Source organism: Penaeus monodon, chromosome 12 (genome assembly GCF_015228065.2).
Source record: "Penaeus monodon isolate SGIC_2016 chromosome 12, NSTDA_Pmon_1, whole genome shotgun sequence".
NCBI classification, from domain to species: Eukaryota; Metazoa; Arthropoda; class Malacostraca; order Decapoda; family Penaeidae; genus Penaeus; species Penaeus monodon.
In genome coordinates this window covers 8,774,990-8,779,989 of record NC_051397.1, presented here as the reverse complement: position 1 = coordinate 8,779,989, position 5,000 = coordinate 8,774,990, and positions in this window count along the sequence as shown.

Below are 5,000 nucleotides of genomic sequence, written 5' to 3'. Positions count from 1 at the left end.
ATAAAGATAAGTGATGATAACAATAATGATAATGATAGTAATGATAACAATGATAATGATGATGATGACAATAACAGTAGTAGTGATAATAATAATAATAGTAATGATAATCATAATGATAGAAATAATACTATCCATGATGATGATGAGGATGATGACAACAATAGTAATAATAATAATAATGATGTTGATAATAATAATAAAATTATAATAATAATAGCAATAATAACAATGATAATAATACTACTACTAATAATAACAATCATAATGATGATAATAATAATAATAACAACAACAACAATAACAATTGTAATAACAATGATAATAACATTAATAATAAAAAACAATAATAATGAATAATAATGATAATGATAATCATCACAATGATAATGATAATAATGATAATAATAATAGTAATAACAACAATAATAATAGTAATTATGATAATAACAACAGCAACAATGATAATAATGATACTACTACTACTACTAATAATAATGATGATGATGATGATGTTGATAATAATAATAGTAATAATAATAATAATAATAATAATAATAATATAAAAAATTAAAGAAATAGTGATAATAATGATAATGATATTAGTAACAATGGTAATAGAAATTATATCTTTTTTATAATAATAATGATAATGGTAACAATAAAAATAATGATAACAATGTTAATATTAATGATAACTATAAGTATTGATGATGATGATGGTATTGATAGTAATAATAATGTTGATGATAATGAAAATGATAAGGATAAAACATTGATAATGACAATCATTATAATTATGATAGTCATAATGATAGATAATAATAAAGACAGTGATTATTATAATGACCATCTTAATGACAATGATAGTGATAATGATAATAACAACAATCATCATCATCATCATCAAGGGGCTAACGCCGACGGGGGCGCATGGCCGCATCCACCCTTCGCTTCCAGCCACGAGGATCCCCCGAGGCGAGTCTCCAGGCAGGCACACGGCCCATCTCTAATTCCTCGCGACAGGTCTCGTCGAGCTGCCCAAGCCATGGTCTCCTAGGTCGTCCTACAGGTCTCCTCCACCCAGGGTTGTCTCGCAGGGAGACAACCTGATGGGCAGGGTCGTTCATAGGGAAGCGAGCTAGGTGGCCATATAGCCTGAGTTGGTGATCCCGGATTATGCAAGTAACAGGTCCCATGCCAGTCTCACGGTGTAACCGCCGGTTGGACACGTGGTCCTGCCAACTGTACCCCATGATCCGGCGAAGGGACTTGTTACAAAAGGCATCAAGGCGAGACTCCAAGACACTGGATAGCGTCCAGGTTTCGCTTCCACAGAGTAAAACTGGCAGTATCAAGGCCTTGAAGACACGCAGCTTGGTCCTTCTGCATAGGTACCGACACCTCCAAACGCACTTGTTGATCAAGTTCATGGCTCCTGTTGCCAGACCAATCCGTCTACTAACTTCCTGGTCTGACAACCCAGAGACATGGACTACGCTACCAAGGTATGTAAAACTTTCTGTGACTTCAACGTCCTCGCCGCAAGCATAGATCGACTGAACGGGTTCCCCTAACAGGCCCCTAAAGTCCTGAATCTTGGTCTTGGTCCAGGAGACCTCTAGGCCTAGGGGCTTCGCCTCATTGCTAAATGCACCAAGAGCCACCACAAGTGACTCCAAGGACTCAGATAGGATGGCAACATCGTCGGCAAAGTCAAGGTCTGAGACCTAGTGTTGCTTCACACTGACTTTGGCTACTAGTTCTGCCCATTATCCAGTCCATACAAGTGTTGAAAAGTGTTGGTGCAAGGACACAGCCTTGCCTCACCCCTGAATTAACAGGGAAGAAGTTCGACATACCCCCACCACACTTTACAGCACTTTCAGTACCAGTATAGAGGCTTGCTATCAGGCCAATAATCTGTGTCGGAATTCCCCTGAGCCTCAGGATCTCCCATAGCGATTCCCGATGCACCGAGTCAAACGCCTTCTTGAAGTCGATGTAAGCTGCGAGCAACCCACGACCAAACTCACGACGGCGTTCCACAATTACTCGAAGCGCTAGTATACGGTCTATTGTGGACTTGCCAGGAGTAAATCCAGACTGCTCCGGTCTCTGATGCCTCAGTAGGTGGTTGCGGATCCGTGTCAGAAAAATGTGGGCGAGAACCTTGCCTGGTATGCTGAGCAGTGTAATGCCACGGTAGTTGCTACAATCCCAACGATCCCCTTTCCCCTTCCAGAGAAGGATGACAACAATGATAATCATAATCATGATAATAATAATAAAAAATTATAGTAATTTTGATAATGATGATATTGAAGATAATAACAAAGAGTAATAACAATCATATTGATATTGATAATAATAAACTATGTTGGAGAAATTAATAATAGTAATGATAATGTTAATGATAGTAATAACACATATCAATGATAGTGTTAATAAAAGTAATGATAATGATACCAATAATAATAACAATAACGATAATAATACAGTAATAATAACAATAATAATAATAATGATCCTGGCGCAGCAATGGGATACAGACTCACGCCTCCAAAGATACTGGTGCCTCAATCCAAACACGTGCTGTTATCCATACTGACACACACACACACACACACACACACACACACACACACACACACACACACACACACACACATGAGTGTGAGTGTGTGTCGGTGTTTGTCTGTGTGTTTGTGTGTGTGTGTGTGCGCGCGCGCGTGTGTGTATGTGTGTGCATGTGTTTGTGTGTGTGTGTATGCATTGTGTGTGTGTGTGTGTGTGTGTGTTTATGTGTGTGTGTGTGTGCGCTTATAAATTGTGTAATATATGATATCTTATATTGTTTGCAGTGTTTCTGACACTTTATTATTTCAAGTAAAATTTGATGTAACTCAGAGCCATCATAATGACAATAATGATAATGATAATAATAATAAAAATAATGATAATGATAATTATGATAATAATAATAATGATAATGATAATGATGATTACAATAACAAGAACAGCACAGATTAATAATAATAGTAATAATAATGATGATAATAATAATTTGAACATGAATAAGAATAACAACGATAATAATAACAATAATGATAATTATATTGAAATAATAATAATAATAATGATAATAATAGTAATAATAATAATGATAATATTAATAATAACAATGATAATAATAATAATAATAATAATAATAATAATAATAATAATAATAATAATAATAAAAAGCAACAATAAACCTACTTATGAAGGAGAGACCAAGTGCATTATCAAAGATTCCTAAACGAAAGAAGCAAATTGCAACAGCAACAAAGAACATGCAACAGATAACCTTGTCTCTGTTATATAACTGCACTTTGATAAGCCAAGTTGAACATAACTGCAAATGTAAGAAGTTATTTGCTATAAAATATGATATTGTAAGAAATTAATATATATATTTTTTATTTCATGGGAGCGAATATGATTTATGATTAAGACATGAAAGAAAATGAAAAAAGGAAATGATGAATAGGAGGAAGAAGAAAAAGAAGTAAGAGAATGAGATAAAGGAGAAAAAGAAGAAGAAATGAAAAGAAAGAGTAAGAAATGGAGAAAAGGTGAGGGAGAAGAAAACGAAAAAAATATGATAAAAAAGAAGAAAAGAGAGATGATGAAAAAGGAAAAAAAGAAGGAGAAGGAGGAAAAAAGAGGAAAAAATAAAGGAGGAAAGGGAAAAGTAGAAACAGAAGGAGAAAAAGAAGAAGCAACAAACAGAGGAGGAAGGGGGAAAGAAGAAATAGAAGAAGAGGTAATAAATAGAAGATGAAAGGCGAAAGAAGAAATAGAAAAAAAAGGAGGAGAAGGAAAAGAAACAGAAAAAAATGAAGACGGAAAAATAAAGACTGAAGGAAAAAAGAAAAAAGAAAAAACAAAGAAAACAACAACAATAGTTCGGCATAAATAAAAATCCAATTAAAAAATGTTCCCTTTAAATCAGTATTTTCATCTTTCACTAAAACAAATACAACTCGTGATATAAACGGCATGTTATACAAATCGCGAACAGCAGAAGGACGAATGCATAATATAAGCTTCAAAGAATAAACAAGAGGAAGAGAATAACTGTTAGAGAGGCAAGGACTGCATCCACGTGTGAACAGAGGGAGAAGGAGAGAGAGAGAGAGAGGAGAGAGAGAGAGAGGAGAGAGAGAGAGAGAAAGGAGAGAGAGAGAGAGAGAGAGAAGAGTGAGGAGAAGAGAGAGAGAGAGAGAGAGAGAGAGAGAGAGAGAGAGAGAGAGAGAGAGAGAGAGAGAGAGAGAGAGAGAGAGAGAGAAGAGAGAGAGAGAGAGAGAGAGAGAGAGAGAGAGAGAGAGAGAAAAAGAGAGAAAGAGAGAGGAGAGAGAGAGAGAGAGGAGAGAGAGAGAGAGGGAAAGAGAGAGAGAGAGGGAGAGGGAGAGAGAGAGAGAGAGAGAGAGAGAGAGAAAGTGAAAGAGAGAGAGAGAGAGAGAGAGAGAGAGAGAGAGAGAGAGAGAGAGAGAGAGAGAGAGTTTTGTTCCCAGTGACACGTAGCGCTACCTAGACGTAGGCGCATCTTCTGTTTCGTAGGTAAAGTGTACTCGTAAACCCGTTGAGTATATTTTCTTAACTTTCCACAAAGTTTGCAGGTCATTATTTTTACTCAGTTAACCCATACGTGCTTACATGTGTGTGTGTGTGTGTGTGTGTGTGTGTGTGTGTGTGTGTGTGTGTGTGTGTGTGTGTGTGTGTGTGTGTGTGTGTGTGTGTGTGTGTGTGTGTGTGTGTGTCTGTGTGTATGTGTGCCTGTCTGTGTGTGTGTAAGTGTAATGAAATATTTAATTGTGCATAGTAAGTGCATACAGGAATATACACATATACCAATAGATGAATAGAGGAAGAGCCAGGCAAATAGATCATTACATATTAGTAAGTGCGTGATTAAACAGGAGTGAAGCCGTCCTTTCAGGCAAACCCTCGTTCAG